Below are 22533 nucleotides of genomic sequence, written 5' to 3'. Positions count from 1 at the left end.
GTTGAGCACCTTGGTCCAGCCATGAACCAGTTACCCTTCTGGTTCTGGGTAACAGTCCTCCTGAAGGCTGGGTGGAAAGGTAGCCCCACTGGCAACACTGCTGTAGTTGTTCAGGGGCCAGTCCTCTTCCATGCTTCTCAGCTCCAACCTAAGTGTCTGCTCAGTCATTTACTGAAGTCCTATCATCAGGCAGGCGATAATGTGTTAGAGATGAAGCAGTAAGGCCTGGAAAGAGAAGTTCTGCCCCTGTCGCTAAGTGAGGAAGTAGGAAGCAGACCTTTTCACTACACCATGCTGTGCTTCCTTCAATCCACCGAACAAGGGAAGAACGGTAGAGAGCCAGGGCCTGAAGAGGGGAGAGTTAGAGGAATAAACATAAAATGAAGAAAATGGAAGGGCTACTTATTTCCTTTTCTAGCAGTAAAAACATTTATACAAACATACATCTGTACTATAATATGTGCCTACATAGTATACAGATAGCTACATAAGTCTCCCAGCTGCTTTAGATAAAAATTCTTGGCAACCTACCTAGAATGGGGAGAATCTGAGAAAAATTCTTATCAGATACCCCTGGTCCAGCTCTAACTCTTGCTTCAATTTTTTTTTTTTATAATTTAAAAAAATTACAGAAAAGGGCAAAGATGAAATTTTAATAATCTCTATTTCTATTACTTAAAATGAACCATGGGGGCTTCCCTGGTGGCGCAGGGAAGTGGTTGAGAGTCTGCCTGCCGATGCAGGGACACGGGTTCGTGCTCCGGTCCGGGAAGATCCCACACGCCGCGGAGCGGGTGGGCCCGTGAGCCATGGCTGCTGAGCCTGTGCGTCCGGAGCCTGTGCTCCACAACGGGAGAGGCCACAGCAGTGAGAGGCCTGCGTACTGCAAAAAAAAAAAAAAAAGTAGTTTGTCATTATGTTTATAAAATTATAAATGCTATTTTGAAATAAAAAGCATTAAATTTAATATTAGTTGAAGTTACAGAAGTAAAACTAGAGGAACTATTGAACTTCACTTACCTATTTCTTCATCTCATCTCATCTCATCTCATATTTCCTCTTTTATTTCATAAAAAAGCTGCCCAAAGTTAAGAAAACATGAAAAATACTGATATTGGAATCAAGATTTTAAAGTTGCATATTTTAATTTTCAACATTTTAAACTTACTCTGCTATGAAAGAATAGGGTCATAGTACTATCACACATCTTCACATCTTCTCTCTCCCCTTTGCCTTCCGTTTTTGCGTGTTTTATTATTATTTTCATATTGTTTGGGTTTATAACATTGCACCTTATTCTGTAACTTCAATTTACCTATGTTTAATAGTCAGTGAATTGACTGCTCACCATTATTATTTTTTTTTTTGTGGTACGTGAGCCTCTCACTGTTGTGGCCTCTCCCGTTGCAGAGCACAGGCTCCAGACGCGCAGGCCCAGCGGCCATGGCTCACGGGCCCAGCCGCTCTGCGGCATGTGGGTTCTTCCCGGACCGGGGCATGAACCTGTGTCCCCTGCATCGGCAGGCGGACACTCAACCACTGCGCCACCAGGGAAGCCCACCATTAATCTTTTTTAAAAAGACTCTATTTCTCTGAGTTTTAAATTTTGATCAAAAATAAATTGGCAAGTTTTCATTGTCAAGTTTTTTTTGACAGGCTCATGGGTAGCCTGCTTTCTCAGTCCTTTCATGGTTCATAATGCTTTTATACTTGATTGCCATTTTGGATATAACATTTTAGAGTCATGCTATTTTCACCTCAGAACAGTGGTTTCATTGTTTTACAACACTGATTGATCTAAGGCAGCCTGATTTTAGTTCCTTGTGGGTTATTTGCTTTTTCTGTCCAGATGCCTGAAATTGTTCTATTCCTGAAATTCAGGAGTTTAACTAGAATCTGTCTTGGTGTAGAGTCCTGTGTTATGTTTTCTCAGAACACATGTTCTTTCCAACTATAGGTAATTTCTAAAAGTTTCCTTTGATTCAGATAAATTTTCTTGTAGTATGTTTTTGAATATGTAACTATTCTGTATATTAGGGTTTCTCAAGAATATCAGTTATCCTATGTCTTTTATATCAATTGTCTTTTTTTTCCACTGCTTTAATTAATCTTTCAATACATGCGTGTATCCTAATTATCTCAAGCCTTTATTCTATGCCAGTAATTTATCAGTGGTACTTATTCTGCTCCTTGCTTTTCTAGTTTATTTATTTCTTTAATGATACTGCTTTGGTTTTTCAATTTGTTTCCACAGGTCTTCAGTTTTCTTTTTCATAACATTCTTGTTTTATCATTATATCTTTGGCCCAATATTGAACTGATATTCTTGTTGAGATGTTCTGTGTCAAGAAGCATTCATAAGAAAAGTTCATTGAGACATGTTTCTTTAAGGTTTTTTGTTTGTTTTATTTTTCATTTGATTTTGTATTTGTTTTGTGGGCAGTAGGCTTCCTTCTTTTCTAATGGTGAAAAAAATCGTTTCCCAATTGAACTGAAACAAAAAGCCCAGAATTATGCTGAGACACCTGCACATTTGGATTATGATTTCCTAACCAAAATCTCAGATAGAAACCAGGTGAGCAGAAGGGATTTGTACACACACAACCAAGGTGAACACAAGTATCTACACAGAAAGCTGACACCAGGTCAAGTGTTTCCATGTCATGACTTGTTTTCTATTCCCACTCTGTTCAATTCCCAGGCCTCTTGTAGACTGTGTGCTTTCTTGTGGAGTCAGAGAACATTTCTAATTTTAGCTTGTTGTCTTGCTTAAGTACAAGTACTCCCATAGCGATAGATTAAGAAACTTGCCTTTAACCCACATTTTATTTGTATGTTGACTAGGAAATGGATACATTAGAAATTTTTATATTAAAACTTAAATTGTCACATGCTGGGAATCTTCCCTATAGAGTAAGCAACTTACCACATCCAACAATACTTTTTTTGGCAGCAAAAGCTGAAAAATAACTAACTGGCTGAGAAGATTAGGTATAAAGTAGTAAATGCAGAGTTAAATCTTTCTAAGGGAAACACCAACATACTCATAGGGAAGATGCGAAGACTTAAGACTTCTATGGTATTTAAACTGTATTCAAGTAATAGCAGGATAATTGGTAAGAAAATTAACGAGCATTATTTTGAGAACTCAATTCATCACAATACCCAGTGTTTTTATAGTTTCTCCTCAATGCTCTCACAGTTAGAAGGAGGCAATCCATTTCGATTATATGTGCTAAATTTTGTGGTCTTCTGAAATGATACACAGTAATGGGCTGTTTCAGCAAATATAATCAAATTGTTTCATTTATTTTAGCATGCAAATTCAAGCTCCCTAGTGCAGTTTAAAACAGAAAAAAAAGTTGCTGGCGTGGCATACATTGATGGCTTTGATTCTTCTTAGGCTGAGAGCAGGTAAAGAGTTAGCAAATTTTTGTAATTTTATATGGAAACATTACAACAGCATGCAAAAGTGTTTAATAGTGTAGTGATTTTTGCTTGAAGTACATGTTCACCGGAATCTCCTATATAAATGACTACCCTCTGCAAATATGTTAAAACCTCAAAATTTAAATTTTGTGAAACCTTGTCTAGGAGTCAATTCTATACACATAAGAAGGGGAAAACAATCCTTTCCGTTAAAATGGGAGAAATGTAAAAGCTGGAAAAAAACTAGATGTCGTAAGTAATGTTTTTCTTCTCTGGTAGCTCATGATTCCTGGAATGTCTCATTGAGAAGAATCATTGTGGAAATCTGGGCCCTCTAGGGATGAAAGCACAGGATAAAAGATGCCCCAGTCTCTTTTCTTGGCCTCTCCTGTGTTTATCAAAGTTTGTATTTCCTTTCATTTGATATCATAGCCATGGGCACATGTAGTGCTTAAAATATATTTGCTTTAAAACACCAGGAGTAATAGAGAGTAAATTTAGCTACCCAAAGGCTGTGGTGCCAATCAGAGTAAGAGGATTTTATGGATAGGAATGGTCATTTATGTCCACTTTCAAAACCAGAACAAGTGTTTGCTTGAATACCTACTGAGATGGCCATTTTGCCAAATGGTACATAGAGTAACACTTGCAATGAGCCTTGGGAGAAAACAATACGGGGCAATGAGCAGTGCTCCTTAGAACTGAATGAGAGGGTGTGGTTCCACAGGAAATAGTAGTGACTACTGGGTGTCTGGGTTTTTGTCTTCTGGGACTCCCTGGTCAGACCTGGAAATCTGTGGGTCCAGCCTTGCTGGGGGCTCAACAAATGCAATAGCACTGGATTGTGACTCTGGGAGAGGAGCTGGAATGCTTGGCAGGAAGGCAGTGAGTGGATTGACCAATGAGGATTACGGGTCATCTTTATGCTATGACATCCAAATTCATGTCTGGTTATGTTTATGAGCTCCAGGCTCACATATCCATCCACATGTTTGACACATCACAACATTAATGTGTGTCTGAAACAGGGCACTTAGTTCTCTACCCCCCGCTTTGTATCTTCCCTACCTCTTTAATGATACCTTTGTACCTTGATCCAGTTACTCCACAGAGAAAGTTGGAAATCATTCTTGATAATTCTTATCCTCATCCTACTCCACACATCCAGTCCATCAGCAAGGCATGCTAATTCTCTCCTCTAATTTGTGAATGTGCCTGGAATCTATCTACTTTCTTCCACTGGTCCTGACCACCATCATCTCTCATTTAGATTAAGAGAACAGTCTCCAAATTTACAATCTGTTTTCTTCCCAAACTTAACCCAGTTACCGTTGTTGGCAAAGCTAATCTTGCAAAACACACATCAGATTATGTTACTGCCATGATTAAAACCTTTAGACAACTTCTCAATAAGTTTAAAATAAAGTTTAGGGGCTTCCCTGGTGGCGCAGTGGTTGGGAGTCCGCCTGCCGATGCAGGGGACACGGGTTCGTGCCCTGGTCCGGGAAGATTGCACATGCCACGGAGCGGCTGGGCGAGGCCACAACAGTGAGAGGCCCGTGTACCGCAAAAATAAATAAATAAATAAAAATAAAATAAATAAATAAAGTTTAGTCTCCTTATGATGGACTACAAAGCTCTTGGTGATCTGGCTCCAGCTGATCCCTTCACCCCCACTGCTTGCCTGACTCCCCCAAGCTCACGAGGCTGTAGCCACCCTAATTCTATGTCAGGGTCTCATTCTGAGCCCTTCGCCACCTGAGGACCTCTTCTTTCATGTGGACAACCTTCTCTCTAGTCATCTCCGTCTCAGACTCTTGTTTCTCTTCTTCATTTCATTGCACTGAAATTATTTTATTCATTTGCTTGTTTATTTCTTGTCTGTCTTCACCTATTAGTAGGTAATGGCTATGAGAAAAGGGACCATCTTTGTGGCCCTGCCCTTCTTAGCAGCACTTAGAGGGAACCCAATAATGTTTGCTGAATGAATGAATGGAGAATGTGAGGCAGGCAAGACTGTGGCATAAAGACACGCTGCAGGCTCTGTGTCTGACACGAGAAACAGGCAGAATCTATAAAATTATGAACCAGAAGGAAAAGGAAAATGCCATTTGGCCACCAAATCCCAAAACACTGGGCTGGGGAGGCTGCCTTTGATATTTCCGGGAGATGATTTGAGAGCAATAAACTTGTGAGACAGTAATTAAGAGGTAAGCTAAGGGGGATATACAAATGAACCAGGATGAATATCAAAAAGGTATGGACAATCTTGCAAATGACAGTGTCATAAAAGGCCACCAAATGAGGCCTGTCTGACAGGAATTGTTATAGAGGAAGGCCAAGCAAGATTCACTAGCCAGTCCCTTTTTTCAAAGGTCATAGCTCTTGTCAGTCTGGGTTTAATTCAATATGAACAGAAGTAACCACCATGTTTTTGTTTTGTTTTGTTTTAAACTGAGAGCTGTACTAAGTGCTTTATGCTCCCAACTCTTTTGGCGGACACTCCCATTGTACTGGTGAGAGAGCAGAGGCTTGAGAGGCTAATTAACCAGCTGCTGGTCACATTCGGTGAGGGGTAGAGCTGAGGGAATGAAAGCAGTACTGTCACCAGAGCCCTGCTCCTACCTTCTGTCCTGACCCAATTAATATTCCCATCCCAAGCCCTAGGGAAAATGGCATAATTTGCCTTTAGCATTTACTTCTCCATCCTTCACCCTCTTAGGTGGTCCCTACCCAGGACCACTCCCTGGCTAGAGTCCCTTTAGAAAGCATGAAAGCTGATAAGTCATTAACACCTTAGCGTGAATTAGCTAATGACCCTACAAGGAAACCACTGAACTTTATGAGGTGAAAATATTTTGACCAGAGCCCTACTCCTCCCCCCTCAAATCCCAGACTCAGAGCTGCAACTCTTGGGTCCATGCTGGCTAATGAGCATGTGCAGGCAGAGGAGCTCGATAAAGATTGACTGATTTATTGATCGATGGGCGCGCAGCTGAGCTTAATCTTCCCTTGCAGCTGCTCCTTTCCTTCCACATCTCTGGAGAAGTGTGTTCGGCCCTACCCAACATCCCCACACGTCACCCACCCCACTCTTTTGAACTGGGCCTTAATGGGAGTCTGGTGTGAAGTTAATAGGTGGCGGAGAAACATCTAGAGACCCTGAAGAGGAGGGGCCAAACCTGTAGCCCCAGTGCCGGGCTCCTGGCAAGGCAAGGATTTCCATATCACACAAGGGGAATGCTGGCCAAGGGCTCTCCCACCGCCAGAGGGGCTCAGGGACGCAGAGAGAGGACAGGGCTGTGCAGCTCCAGGCCCCTGCCTCTGTGTATGAAGCTGTGAAGGAGCTGGGAATGGCTCACAGACCCTGGCACGTGGGAGGAGAGGTGGCACGGATGCTCCTGGCCCTCCTTGCATAACAGCTGGAAGGGAGAGAAGCCAGACTCAGGGTGACTTTCCAGCTGGAAGATGGAGAGTGCCTGACATCTGGCGTGGAGCTGAGTGTGCGGGGACCCACCTGGGCGGAGAGCTGCCTGCTTCCAGGGGCTCAGGGTGCCATGCAGCTGTGGCAAAGAGGGCATTGGTGGTGAGGGTATCCAGAATCAGGAGCAGATGGTTTCAAGGCCCACAGCACACGTTTTATGTTTAGTTCTGGGGGCTGCACTTTGCAAAGGACACATAACAACAACCACATACACGCAGTATGGAGAGGGGGCTTCACACACGGTCATATGAGCAACAATAGAAATAACTGGGGCTTTTATCCTCAACACAAACAGACCTGGAGGGGACCTGGAGGGGACCCGAGAGCCAACTTCAATTACTGGTAGAGTTGTCACACAGAGGATGGCTCACTTGTTCTCTTCCCAGAGACTGGTGTTAGCACCAATGAATAGAAGCTAGAAGAAGGATGTGTTTCTAAAGGAGGAGTTTCCTTACAACCAATGCCATCTGACATTCCTAGGGGGTGTGGTGAGCTGCTCATCGCTGAGGGGCATTCAAGGAGAGGCTGAGGGAGTAGCATGGGCATTGTATAAGGTGCTCATATATCTGATAAGAGATTGGGCTAAACCACTGAGGACTTCTGCAAATCTGAGGTGTTGGGTTCCAGGAAATCAGGACGGCAGAATCATCTTCCTGTTTGGCAGGATAATAGAACTGAGAATCCACAGAACTCTCTACCTGTGCACAGGGGACTGGGCACCAAGTCCTTGCCTGTCCTCCTGTAGGAAAAGACCAACACTGACACTCGGAAACATCCTTTCAGCACTGGGGCTGAAGGTGATCTCAGAGTTCATTTCCAAATATCTCTAAACCCCAAGGCATGGAAAGACAGAGTCTTAGTGAAGGGAACTTGCCTTTACCTAATATTTACCATGTTTCAGACCTGTGCTGCCCCATATTATAGCCACTACCCACAAGCACTTGGCAGGTGGCTAGTCTGTATTGAGATGTATAAAATACATATAAGATTTCAAAGATTTAGTATGATAAAAGGAATTTAAAGATATCTCATTTATATATTTTATATTGATGCTGTTTAGAATGGTAATATTTCGTAACATATACATAAAGTTAAGTTCAACTGTCTTCCTTTTTTAAAAAAGGAAACTACTACAAAATTTAAAATTATATACACGGCTCAAAATATATATCTACTGGGCAGTGCTGCTCCAGACCCAGGAAAACTATTTTTGTTCATTATTTTATTTAATCCTCACAGCTATTCCAAGAGTTAGGTACCATTATCACCCCTATTTTATTCATGAAAACACTGGAATTTAAGGAGGTTGAGTAACTTGCCCAAAGACACACAGCTTCTAAGTTGCTGACTTGGGATCTGAACTCAGGTCCCCCAGACTCTACAACCATACTCTCCTACCACTTTATGCTGCTATATTGACATCCTCTGTAGGGAATCGCTGTTAAGTTGGAAAATGCTAGAGGAAGGAACATAAGAAATGATTGTGGAAATGCTGACAGCGGTTAAACGACATAAGTAAAAACGCAACAAGGCCTTTGAAGTACGTGCTGTTGGGGCAGGAATGGACAGTGAATCTGGCTCCAAGTTCAACTGCAAAATCCATGCCCTCAGAAAAGGGAAACTGCAAACTTGGAACCTTGGAAATGCATATCACTCAGGGAATTTTAAGGTTTCAGAGGTGGTGGGGCATTTCAGGGATAGAGACTCCCTGGATCTGAGCTCTGTGGGTTGGGTTTAGGCCAAAGTAGGAACTCCTTCTACATCGTGAAAAGTCTTAATACGAACACCTTCTGTGGGTTTGTTTGGTGGGATCATTGATGGAGCAGGGAGGGGAAGGGCAATTAGGAGGTGTCCTGGGGAGCATTTAAACAGCCCACTGGATTCTGGCTTAACAAAAGTAACTCATAAATAACCAGCCTGTATCTGGAACTGCTTTACTTGACTCAAGAAGGCGTTTTCTTTCTTCTCCCTCCCTCCTTCCTTCTTTCCTTCCTTCCTTCCTTCCTTTCTCCCTCCCTCCTCCCCTTCCTCCCTCCCTCCCTCTCTCCCTCTCTCCCTCTGTCCCTCTCTCTCTCTCTCTTTCTTTCTTCTAGTTACTGTAGTGAGGGAGGTTTGGACCTCTTTGCAAGGGGTTCTGCCTCACATTTCTCAATACACATAAAGCTTCCTCTTTCCCCGTCCTGCCCTCAGTGCCTCCCTTGTAGAGAGAGCGTTGCTTCCTTTGGCCTCATTACACCCCGGGGGCATCTCCTGAGGGCTGCAGGTTGGGGAGCCCTCCAGGGCTGTGCATCAGAAAGGTTTCTTCCTGCGGATCGTCTGCCTGGCCCTTGCACTTAGGGAAACAGAAGGCCGCCCTGGGCTGTGGAGGGCAGCGAGATCGATGACAGGCCTTCTGCTGTTCTGAGTTCAATAAAAAAGTACAACCCCCCAAATAACATTCAGTTGAGAAGATTCATGAGGCATGAGGTAAATGGCCTGTACAAATGTCTGACTGAGGGGAGAAGGGAGCCATGGTAATGATTTTACCTGCCCAAAGGGAAGAGAAGCCAGAATTGGACGGGAAGTGATTGACTTATAATTACACTGACTGGGGACCCTGGGGTTGTGACCACAGAAAATTACTCAAGTTTTCCATAGCCCTAGAGCATCCACAAAACCCCCAAAGCCCAAGGCTCCAAAGCAAGTTGGCTACAGTCACCTCTGGGTCTCTCAGGAGGAAGTGCGGTATGTATAGTGGGCACTGGGATGTTGGCCAGCCCAAGGGGGTCAGGGTGAAGCTGTGGATGGGCCTGTTTCAGGAACCTACCCACCCAGGACCATGGACGGCCGTGTGGGGGGCAGGGGATGAGTCAGAAAGGGAACATTTTTCATGCTTAAGCTGTGAAGAAAATGTGAGGCTCCCATCCTCCCAGCTTCCAAGGACACTGGAATGGGGTGGTAGGGCCCAGTGGCCAGGACAGACAAATGAATGACTCTTAGCTCAAACCCACAGTTCCTTCAGTCTCTGCTTTCAGAGTCTGGGAGAGACGTCTGAAGTGACTTGAGGGAATGCAGCCATTCTTGTTGATCTCAGTGTCTGTACCTGCAGACACCCTAACAGACATGCCTGCTGGGAATTCATCCAGCCCTTTTGAAACCCACTTCTATTTCTAATGAATTTCCCTTAGTAGTACTGTTAGCAGTAAGGGCTGTGACCAATTAGGGGCTAGAGCCAGATTGGGTAGGTCAAGAAAGGCACTGGCATCTTTCGACCAAAGTTTGCTGCACTAGGTGTCTGCTATCATCTGCGACTCTGGTCCAGGTGCTTTGGGAGAACAAGGCTGGCGTAGTTCTGAAGAGAATTCTCAACTCCCATCAGCCCCAGTAATTCCATCAAAATTCTTACCAGAGTTCTAAACAAGAAGGTGAATTAAAAACTTGAGTTTTCTCTCTGTGTATTTTCCTAGCCCACACAGTAAGCAGTTATTGCAAGTGAAATAAATATCTGAAAGCTGTAAATGATGGCTTTGCAGTTATGTTTTTCCAAGGGCCATTCATTGTATTTCCTCTGAAGTAAGGAGGCAGTGGTGAGAGAGACTTATTGAACCAACTGCCTGCAGGTGCCCCTGCCTCATACAGATTCTTCCCTCCATGGCATCAGCAGTGAAATATCCACTGAGTCACATCAATTCAGCCAGAAAAATACACACGTTTCCCCGTTTCTAATAAAGCCAGCATGTTATTTTAGGCTGCTTAGGTGAACCTTCTAGAATTCCAGACAGAGGCTGAGCAAAGCTTGTCATTTGATGACATTTCCAGTAAAAGCATTGAAATGACAGCAGTGATTTCAAAGCCCAAAGTGAGATGCCCAAATGGTATCTGGAATTTAAAAGGGCTTAAAAGAGGGCTTCCCTGGTGGCGCAGTGGTTGAGAGTCCGCCTGCCGATGCAGGGGACACAGGTTCGTGCCCCGGTCTGGGAAGAACCCACATGCCGCGGAGCGGCTGGGCCCGTGAGCCATGGCCGCTGAGCCTGCGTGTCCGGAGCCTGCGCGTCCGGAGCCCGTGCTCCGCAACGGGAGAGGCCACAACAGTGAGAGGCCCGCGTACCGCAAAAAAAAAAAAAGGCTTAAAAGTTAAAACTAGCTCAGCGTCTCCCGCATGTCTGCCCCCCTCTTCCTCAGAACTGAATGGAAAGTAAACACCCCATAGATCCAGATCTGCCACAGTGTTAGCAAGCAAAATGCAGAGCAGGTCACAGTATTTCTAATTCAGATTAACGACCCCACTCAGCCCTGTCTCCTTAGCAGGAAATTAGAAAGTGTAGGAAGGAGCAAATAGTGATTCATAATGTGTGACTCTGGGGTATTGGCAGTTGTGCTCGTTAAAAGCGAAGATACTGTTTTGATATAAAATAATTGAGTCTGACTTATTTATGGGATAAAGTGTTCTCCATAATACGAGCTCCCTTTTACAAACCAGCTGGTTACATACCCATATGCTTGAAGGACAGAAGAACTGACCTTTGCCCATTTTGTGTTTACTGCAGTTCTGTCAGACACAGTAATTTAGGGAAATAGGCTGGTAGGCTGTTGCACTTTTCTTGTACTCTGCTGTTGATTCTTTCTCTCTTCTTCCTCCCATGGTCATCTCTCCTCACCAGGGCTGAGTTCCCACCTTCTGTTCTCCACCCTCCACGCTCACTTCTTCAGGGAACTTACTTAATTAGGAGGCTTCATTTATCACCTGTTTGCAAACAGCCATGACCTATTCCCCAAGTTTTATTATCTCCCCTACTTCTTAGCGCATGTGTGCACATGCGTGCGCACACACACGCACTTCCATTAGATTCACATAGACTTAGGTATAGAACCAGACCTGTTGTCATCCCCATGTAAATTCCTTTCCTTCTCTAAATCCTCATTTGCATATCTATTCGTTCCTTCCTTTGCCCTCCATATCTTGTCTGTCACCAAGAGCTTCCCTTTCCTCTTTGGATTCAGTTATTTCCGCCATTTGCACATTCAGTATGTAAGCTTGACTCAGACTCTTGTTTAGGAGAGAGAAACGATTTTTTTGAATAAAAATCATGCAAAGCTCAGTCCCTGGGCATGCCTAATAAACCTTTCCCTATGAGGATGCATTCTTTGTTTTCTGCTGCAGGGAACATGTCTACTCTCAGATCTCACACCAAAATAGTGTTGATGAGAAACAGAAAAAGTTGGATGAGCTTTAGAAATAATTGCACCTGAGAAGTCATTTCCAAACCTGTATGTGTATTACAATCTCCTTTTTAAAAATGCAGATTCCTATTAAATCTGAATCTCATCTACCACTCTCCTCTTGCACACGCCCCTTCTGCCACTAGTCTCCTTTCTTTGAACACACTGAGCACATTTCTGTCTCAGGGCCCTTTGTACTTCCTCTTTGGAACTCTCTTCACCTAGATGTCTACACTGGTTTGTTCTGATGGATATTATCTCCTCAGAGAGGTGAACACACTAAGACAGAGTCCTCTATCTGCCCATTTGTAACAAGGGATTCAAAGAATCCCTTGTTACATTATGTACTTATTATTTCCTGTCAGCCATCCTTCCTAAATAGCTCCTTGAGGGCAGAGATTTTTTTTTTTTTTTTTTTTGCGGTATGCGGGCCTCTCACTGTGGTGGCCTCTCCTGTTGCGGAGCACAGGCTCCGGACGCGCAGGCTCAGTGGCCATGGCTCACGGACCCAACCGCTCCGCAGCACGTGGGATCCTCCCGGACCGGGGCACGAACCCGCGCCCCCCGCATCGGCAGGCGGACTCCCAACCACTGTGCCACCAGGGAAGCACGAGGGCAGAGATTTTTGTCTGTTTGGTTTACAGCTTTATCCTCAGAGCTAGAAAGAAGCTTTACACATGGTAGGCACTCCAGCAATGTCCGCTGAATCAGTGCCCAAAAATTGGATCAGAATCCAGGAAGGCTTGTTTTAGAACAGTGGTTCTTCAAGTGTAGTCCCTGCACCAGCAGATTCAGCATCACTTGAGAAATGGTTAGCAATGCAAATTCTTGGGCTTCCCACCAGTCCTGCTAAATCCGAAACTGGGAGGCAGCTGTGTGAGTTTCGACAAGCTCTCCAGGTGACTCTGACACTGGGGAAAGCTTGAGAACCGCTGCTCTAAGACATTGTTTGGGTGCCACGTTATCTTTTGCACTTACTACTATCTGTCAAGGCAGAAAAAAAAATCTGGCGGCACTCATGTTCGACATTTACACTAATCTTAAACTATTTCCTGATTGTTTCAGGTGCATTAGGTCAGGAAGCTGGCTTGTCCTGTGGTCGTCAAGTATCAGGAAGAACTCAGTACACCTTTGTTGGCTGGTTAATTTTGCAATAGTCCTTGGATATTCCTTTTTTTAGCTTTAAGTGATATATAGAAAAGTATACTCTTCCACTTAGAGTTAATACAGGTATGTATGCTATTAAAATGTAGAAAATACGTTGATTAAAAATACTTGCACGTTGGTTAATTTTGACTCATTTTATTACTTGTTAAGAAAGTATTAAAGAAGTTAAGTGCATAGGCTTAGGAGTTGGATTTGGGCTGGGTCAGGCCTTAGTTGGTAAAATGGGCAGTAATACCTGCCTTGGACAATTAATAGCACTGGCGCACAGTGGGTACTCAAAGTAGCTATTATTAATAATGATAATATTTGGCATTTTTATAACTTAAAATATATAACATTTTATTATCCTGGGGGGTGTGTGTGTATGTAAGTGTAATTATTAAGGCCCACAGAAGACAGTGGAAAGTGTATTTTAGAACACCAGTTCTCACAAAGTGGTCCTAAGACCAGCAGCAGCAGCATCACGTTGGGATTACTAGAGGTGCAAATTTCTGGGTCCCACCCAGATCTACTGACACAAATCTAACAGTGTGGCCTGACTACTGCCTGTTTTAAAAAGTCCTCCAGGTGGTTCTGATGTATCCTAAGCTTTGGGAACCCTGCTTTAAAAATCACTCTCTCCCTCCCCCTCCCCCTCCCCTCCCCCCTCTCCCTCTCTCTCTCCCTCTCTCTCTGTCTCTGTCTCTCTCCCTCTCTGTCTCTCTCTCTCTTCCTCTCTCTCTCCCTCTCTCTCCCTCTTCCTCTCTCTTCCTCTCTCTTCCTCTTCCTCTCTCTCTCTCTCCCTCTCCCTCTCTCTCTCTTCCTCTCTCTCTCTCTCTCCCTCTCCCTCTCCCTCTCTATGGTGTGCCTCTTTGGGGAAACAATCTATTCACAGATAAAAGGACCCTAGTAGCTAACAGCTAGAGAATTCCTGCTGAGGAACAAGTCAATAGGACCCAAGTCATTTGAATTTGGGAAAGAGACCCAATTCCTGGTTTCTGTATCAAATCCATGCCGTGGCCTAGCTTTCTGACAGGTGTTTGAAAAATGAGGTCCCCAGTAATGGCCCTCTCTCCCTCCAATGCTTCCCTGGCCTGCAGCAATTAAACTGCTGAGCAGAAACTGGACCTGATGGTCTGTTAACCCTTTGTCAGCTAAAGCACAGAGGCAATTTGTTTTGCTGGAGAGATTTTCTCCTCAACCTCTTTCCCTCCCACTGCACTACAAAGGAAAACTGTCTCCTTAAACATCTCCTTGTTGAGCTGCCACGTCTGTGTGATTGAAGCAGCTGGGTCAGAGATCAACAGAGGTGAAAGGTCATCACAAACTAAATGTGGCTGCTGAATCTCCTTGTGCTTCTCCTTGGCGTCATGAAGACAAATAGCATTAAAAAAAATTATCCCAATGAAGCAGTTCTCATTTTCTCCTTTCTCATCGCCCTTCAAGCATTTCTTAATGAACTACAGCTCAATCATCTATGAGCATGATGGTTTTAAATCTGAGCATAGCCTAGCCAGAAACGATCAGAACTGAATCGATTAAGACAACTTTCTGAGTGCTTTTGTCCTTGTGTTACTAAGTTTGGGTTTTTACCACAGTCCAATTCCTCATTGTTACCATTTACGACAATATCAAACAAACCTGTAATGTCCAGCCAGTCCTTCAGTGCCAGCCACGACAGACACTGGGCAAAAACTTTCTGGTTACTGATACTTATGGTGTCTTTGTCTTTACATATATTCATCGTTTCTTATTGTCCACGTGTGCTTCATAGATTTTCTCTGTGAATTTTGAATTCTAGCCCAGCACCTTCCACCGTCTATGCCGGGATTTCTCAGGGATCCCCAGCTAATTTGAATGTGAGTTTAAGCAAAAGGCAATTGGGATCATAATCTTATTTAAGCCACATGTGTTAGAACCCAGGAACTCTTTATTAAGGAAAGACAATCCTGTCTTCCTAGTTCTCCATTTCTAAAGTTGAGAAGAGTTTTGAATTTGACAAACAGAATAGGAACCATCCAAAAATATCCAAACGAACATTTCTTTAATGATGAGAATCCCCAGTATTCAACCCAAGCTGATTTTTAACGAAGTCTTTATGGTCCTCAGTATAGCACTTTTCTCACAGTAGTTACCCAACACCTTTTTCTGATTCAATATTATTTACAAATGTGAGTTTTAGACATAAAAACCATAGAAACTGGAATTGAGATTTAAGAGATGGAGACATCTGATTTTACAGTAAAATGAGAATTTATTAATCAAACTTGGGTTTTGACTGTGTTGATGCAGATGATGGAAGAAGGAATTGTATGTATAGCAGCTATATGGATCTACACTTGTCACGTAAGTGCTCCACGAATGTGACTTTTCTTCTCTCCTCAGGTGAGTGGTGGCCCATCTACCTGCCAAGGGACAACTGTGCTAGAATGGGTAGGAATTAAAACTGGAGTCAGTGGTTTCTCACCTTGGCCTGTGGTCCTCTGTAGGCAGGCAGGGTTAGGAGAGGGGTGGAGGAAAGGTTTGCAGAGTTATCTGCAAAAGATTTAAATTTTATATGTGCATCAAACATTGCATATAGATGAATTAAACACAATCTCTTGCACATAGTTCCTTCTCACTCTCAAATATCTATTTGCACACTACTGTGGTAAACATATACATGTTTATCTATAATCACTACAAAATGAATTGTAGTTTTTTGCCATCCTTTGTTTTCTCAGCTGCTATCAAGTGATGTCTAAGAAATGTTTTGAATAGAAAAGGTTTTTTCCTCCTGTTGAAAAACAGTGGGAACTGCCGTTCTATAGCATTGCTTAAGGTAAGGCTTCCCAGGTGTAGTCCTAAGACCTGTCGTACCTGTTTAAAGTGCAGTTGCCCAGCTCCACCCCTCACAGTCTGGATTAGAATCTCCCAGGCTAGGAACTGGAAATCTGCTTTCTAACAAATGTCCTGATGTCAATTTTCCCATGCATTGAGAACGCCGGGCTTAAGATAGTCGGAAAATACGTTGACAGAATCAGGAATCAGGTTCAGGAGGTTAAAGCTTTGTTTCTTCAAGTTTTACCTGAAGATGGAATATTATTTCTTTCCCATTTAAATCCTTGCATACTATCCAAAAACTGGCTAGAATATCAATCATGTCAGATAGTCTAATGACAATTTTAAAGCACCGTATCCCTGCTGGAACTCTAAAACCGAAGACAGATGGTTTTGGATCATCTACAGATGAGGCTTAGTCACACAACTATTTGCCTTCATCGGTGTGCACTGAAATACAATGTGAATTAAATTACAGTGGGCAGGGGAGCTGGACTACAGATCTGAAATCATTAGCAGCTCCTGAGAGCATCCACCTGAGTTGTGTGTATTTAAATATAATCTTCAATACAATTAGGAAACATTTACCACCATCTGTGTTGTCATAGCAAAGTGCAGGGGCAGCAAATATCTGGTCTACATTTTGACATCCTCCCCACCCCCACCAGTTTGCATGGCAGCTAGACGTTTCTAATCAATTCTAGCAATCCTTCCCCTTAAGTCAGGATATTTATGCCTCAGAATGCTTTTCCCCAGGCAGCTGTTAGCAGATGGGATGATGGAGGATGAAACCTATTTGCTACGTCTGGGATGGTGAAGGGCATGGGCTTTGCAGTCGTGGGTTTAGGGGGTTCAAATCCCAGTTTTGCCACTCACAGGTTGTGAGACAGAGCAAGATACTTACAAAATTTAGGTACTCTTGCAGCCTCATTCTCCTTATTTGCACAAGTGGGATTACAGCCCCATTTCACAGGATTATTGTGAAGGTGACAGAAAGAATACATGTAAATTGCTTAGTATTCCTAGCACATAGCGAGTACTCAATAAATTTTAGTTTTTGTTATTTTTAATCTAGCTTGAAATGATGTGATGGGCGCAAGGAGAAAGGGACTCATTTTGCAGGACTGCTTGAGTTCTATAAAGCAGGTGTGGAAGATTTTATTAGCAGAGTGCTTCCTTACTGCAACCCTCTCTCTGGGATTATGGCCCACATTTACTGAGGGCTTAACAATTACAGAAACTGTTCTAAGTACTTTGTGAGGAGTAACTAATTTAATCCTCACAAGAACCCAGTGAAGTAGATGTTCTTATCCCCAGTTTATAGAGGCAGCACCTGAGGCATAAAGAGGTTAAGTAGCTCATAAGGGACGTGCCGTTTGAAATGGGGACTCCGGCCAGCAGCCGCACTTGGAACTTGTGAAAAGGCAGATTCTCAGGCCCTGCCCCTGACTCCCTGCATCAGAACTCTGTGGGTGGGCCCAGAAATCTTTGTTTGAACAAGCCCTCCAGGCGATTCTGAGGCACATCAAGCTTTCAGAACCACAATCCAGAAGGCAAAGGAGCATTGGCAGGACAAGAAGTCCATCAGGAGTGAGGTGAGCGGATGAAGAAGCATGTCCCCATTAAGGAAGGGTGAGTGTCTTTTCAGAACTTTGATTCCTAGCTGTACCTTCCAGTATTCATCTGGGAATTCTGTGTGTTTTTTCCTGTTTATGAGGAAAAATGGTTTATTTGTTCTATTGTTTTGTTTTTTTTTTTTTACTTTGTGTTACAAGTTCCACTAGAACAAGTAAGAAACCCCTTGTCTGTCTAGCACCTGCCAGAGAAGTAACCCTCATCAGTGGAGGGAGGGGATCAAATGCCTAGCATGGTGGAAACTTACCAGCTCCCAAGGTCTGGGCAGTGGATCTGAAACTTCAGAGTCCCTGCGAATCAGCTGGAGCCTTTGTTAAAATGAAGATTCTCAGGTCCTGCTCTCCCCTATTCTGATTCAGTAGGTCTGAGGTAGAGCCCAGGAATCTGCATTTTAATAAGCATCTAGTCCATATGCCTCACCTTGAGAAATAGAAGTTTGCTGGTGGTAACAGGGGTGTCAGACCATGTCATATCCAGCCTTTGGATGACAGAGGAGTTGGGGTGGGAGTAGTGAACCAATGTCCAGACTAGGAGAGTGAGACAGTAGTACAGGAGCCAGGGCAACAAGATAGCAATCTATATCCTCACACTGTTCCTCCCCTCCTCTATCCCTTTCCCACTGCCTTCTCTTCCAAAAGGTGTTTCTGAAGGTTCTCTGAGAAGGACAATTTATTATACATAAAACAGCTTTCAGCAAAGCTCAGCCAGTTGTGAGGAGGGGATCTGGAGGGCTCCAAGCTGACCTCTCCTCCACTTCACCCCTTGAGGAAGCTCGTGAGGTAGGGCCATAGACACTTTAAACTTCCCTCAGGATTAGTTTGAAAATAGCCTTAATCTAACCCCCATTTTACTGATGAAGAAACTGAGGCCTAGAGAGGTGAAGAGACTTGTGTAAGGCTGGCTGGAGGCATCACTAGATGATTACCCTCATCTACTCATTCTCAGGCCACTGAGATTTCCAAGCTATGTTCATTAGAACATCAGTGTCCAATATGAGGTCCATAGGTGTTCTGGAGAACATAGGGGTGAGCTGGGGCCTTATAAGCAAGTGCAAAACACTGGATGCAGCCCATCTAAGCAGGTTTCCTTATGGGAGGATTTCACAGACGCTTGTATATTCTGATGCGAATTGTGAATCTCCAATAAAGGTTATGGAGGCAGAGTTTTCCAAACTCATTTAATAACAGACACTCCCCTCACCCCTTGTAACATATTATCAAGCCTCTCAAAGGACACTATTGTTGTAAAGAAAACTGTTTGGTGATAGTTGTAATACTCGGTGCTGCCCTGAGAAAAGCTGGAGAGAGTCCACAGTCACTAAAGATCAGAGTCTTAGGAGGTTACGAATTCACACAGACTTGCTCTGGACTAGCCACCTGTGAACTGCCATATGTGAGCTCCAGGTGGATCTGTGTGACCTGTTCCTATGAGAGGGAAGCCACAGAAGGTCAGGAAAAGCTGTAAGCTGGCTGACGCAGTGGCTGCAGAATGGGTGTCCGCCCTACCCCCCTTTGGATGCAGAAGTTCAGCGCTCAGAATTGCTCAGCTAGAAGGACGACGGCGCTGAGTGTGTCAGGGAGGCAATGCCAGCTCAGTGTTCAGCTGAAGACATGAGGAAGGGCTGCTATGGTCAAGGCTCAAGCCAGGGGCAGGCAGGATGGGAGAAATCCCCTGCTGCCTGCCCCTGGAGAAGACCTATTAACAGGAAAGTCGACAGAGCCAAGAAGTGCTGGGCCATCAGTCACGGTGTGGCCCCCACTTCAGGAGACGGCCGGTCAAGGGGAAATTATGCTGGCAGCTTTGTCTTCTTTTCTGACCTTTTTTTTTTTTTTTTTGCGGTACGTGGGCCTCTCACTGTTGTGGCCTCTCCCATTGCGGAGCACAGGCTCTGGACACGCAGGCTCAGCGGCCATGGCTCACGGGCCCAGCCGCTCCGCGGCATGTGGGGTCTTCCCAGACCGGGGCACGAACCCGTGTCCCCTGCATCGGCAGGCGGACTCTCATCCGCTGCTCCACCAGGTAAGCCCCTGACCATTTTTGAAGCTGTGCCTGTGACTTGTGGACTTTGTAATCCCTTCTTCTAAGGCTACCTACAAGCGAGCAACATAGGTTCTGCCTGTAGGTGAACCAGAGACTTGGAAGCAAAAGGGGGATGGAGTTGAGGTAGGCATCAGAGTCTGGAAAAACAGAAAGCACAGGTCAAACCAACAGTCATTAGATCCCTGGGTTAGAACCCTGGTTCTGAAGCAGATCAGCCAGCAAGTGTTCCCAGAGAGGGCATGTGCTGAGCCACCATGAAGGAGGGCATCTGCTGGCTGGAGAAAGTGACTGTAGGGTTGCGTGTCCTGTAGGCACTTGGCCAGGGTAAGGCTGAAAGGCCCTGCAGCCCAGATTAACCTTTACGGTGAACAATGGGCCAAGCCCAGGAAGCTCCCATGTCCTGCTAAGTAACCATGCACTGAAAAAAATTTGGATTTTTAAAAAAATCTGATTTCATTTTAATAGTTAGTTTTTTCCCCAGTAAAAACTAAGTATATGTCTATTATTAGTGAAAGGCACAGGTATATTGTTTGAGCAAAGTCTTTGGAGATTGAGTTTGGGTCCAGAACTCACAAGCTGTGTGACTTTGGGCAAGTCACTTACCATTTCCTCTTCTGTAAAATGAGAAAAATAATCACACCTGCCCCAAGTGGTTGTTATGAGGATTTAATGAGACAATGATACAATGTTCTTAGCAAAGTGCCTGGCATGTAGTAAAAGCTTGGATTTGAGCTATTATTAGTATAATTATTATAATCTCATCAACCCAGATGGATGGTCTATTAATGCTTTAGTATATTCCCTTTCAATCTTTTAATCATCTCTTTATGTTTTTAAATAGTTAGGCTCATATTAGAAACATACAATTTTGTGCCAGCTTTTTTCAATTAATAGTCTATCCTAGGTGCTGCATTTATAATGAGATAGAAGTAAGAGGACTGGCTTAGGAGTAAGCAGACCTGGGTTAGAATTTAGCTCTACCACTTACATACCCAACTGTGTGACTTTGGGAAGTTTCTCAGCTGAGTTGGTATGATAATTGTTACCTTACAAGGCTGTTAGGAGAATTAATAAGATAAAAGATTAAAGGCCGAGGTTGAGGCCTGGCACATAGTAAGTATTCAACAATGGTTGGTTCCCTTGTTATGGGGACAAAAAGTACAGTAATTTTTCTGAGCTTCCAGGGAATGTTTCAACTGCATGTCTCCACTTACTGGAGAGTCTTTTAAAATGTCCGTGGAAAGATCGATGACATGTTTGCACGTTCATTTTCTGTATGATCAACATATTTGTTCAGTGTTCTCTTTTGCTGTGCCCCAGCCCTCAGCCAAATTGCCTCTGAATAAGCTAACTGACACTGCACCTTGGGTCGCAAAATTTCTCTGAGCTTTTCCTCACATGTTTCCTCTGATTCCTGAGAGAAAGATAAAAGTGCCTGAGGCAGAGACATGGTGTGAACACAGGTCTCCAGAAATTGGTGCTGGGACAATGATCTACCTACCACCCAGCAGTGCTTAAGGGTCGATCAGCACCTTTCCCGTGAAGAGTTGATAGTCACTTCCTGAACCATGCTACACTGACATCTAAATATCATCTTTAATTTACTAATCATGTATTTATGTTTGAGCTTTTAATTATTTAAAAGGCAATATATAATTCACATAGTTCATTTTATACTGTGTCTGTTCTCAACCATCTTTTTTGATGTTTAAAGGCTTAAGTCAAATAAAACACTATGGGGGGAAAAGAAAGTGTTTGTAATATAAAAGCAGCCCTACAAAATGGACTTTAAAAAGACAACATGAATGGACCTAGAGGGTACTATGCTAAGTGAAACAAGTCAGACAGAGAAAGACAAATGCTATGACTTCCCTTAGACGTGGAATCTAAAAATCGAAAGAAATGAACTTACATAACAAAAGAGAAACAGTTATAGATCCAGAGAACAAAGAGGTGGTTGTCGGAGGACAAGAGGGGAGTGTGGAGGAGGAAAGAAATAGGTGAGGGAGATTAAGAGGTACAAAATTCCAGTTGCAAAATAAATAAGTTATGGGTATGAAATGTACAGTGTGGGGAATATGGTCAATAACTAAGTAATATTTTTGTATGGTGACATCGTAACTAGACTTATTGTGATGATCATTTTGAAATGTATAGAAAAAAACATTATGTTGTGTAACAGGAACTAACATAGTGTTGTATGTCAATTATACTTCAAAAAAACCCCAAACATACAAAAAACTCGTCAGAAAAAGAGATCAGATTTGTGGCTACCAGAGGCAGAGAGTGGGGGGAGGGGAGATTGGACGAAGGTGTCACAAGGTTCAAACTTCCAGTTATAAGATAAATAAGTACTAAGGATTTATCAAGTTCAACATAATAAATATAATTAACACTGCTCTATGTTATATATGAAAGTTAAGAGAGTAAATCCTGAGTTCTTATCACAAAGATTTTTTTCCTATTTCTTTAATTTTATAACTATATGAGATGATGGATGTTCACTAAACTTATCGTGATAATCATTTCATGTTGTATGTCATTCAAATCATGTTGTATACCTTACACTTATACAGTGCTGTATGTCAAATATATCTCAATAAAAGTGGAAAACAAAAGACAACATGGATGTCAACAAGGTGGCAGAATAGAAGGACCCCAGACCTTGTCCCCCATAGAATCACCAATTTAGCAACCATCCATGGACAACAGTGCCTCTGTTGGAAGCTTCAGGATCCAGGTAGGAGGTTGTGACACCCAGGTGGAGTCCAAAACTAAGG

General features: G+C 43.4%; 1 long non-coding RNA gene across 2 annotated transcripts in view; it reads left to right on the top strand.

The window, feature by feature from the left end:
- LOC132434894 (uncharacterized) overlaps window positions 1-22175 on the top strand; it is a 427467-nt gene extending 405292 nt beyond the window's left edge. For both annotated transcript variants that reach the window (XR_011246683.1, XR_009521451.2), the window contains exons 7-8: window positions 13178-13342; window positions 15551-22175. This is a non-coding gene — a long non-coding RNA (uncharacterized lncRNA). The remainder of the gene's footprint in view (window positions 1-13177; window positions 13343-15550) is intronic.
- The last annotated feature ends 358 nt before the right edge of the window (window positions 22176-22533 follow it).

Source organism: Delphinus delphis, chromosome 12, assembly GCF_949987515.2.
Source record: "Delphinus delphis chromosome 12, mDelDel1.2, whole genome shotgun sequence".
NCBI lineage: Eukaryota > Metazoa > Chordata > Mammalia > Artiodactyla > Delphinidae > Delphinus > Delphinus delphis.
The sequence above is the reverse complement of the archived record's forward strand: the minus strand, read 5'-3'. Positions and strand labels throughout refer to the sequence as shown.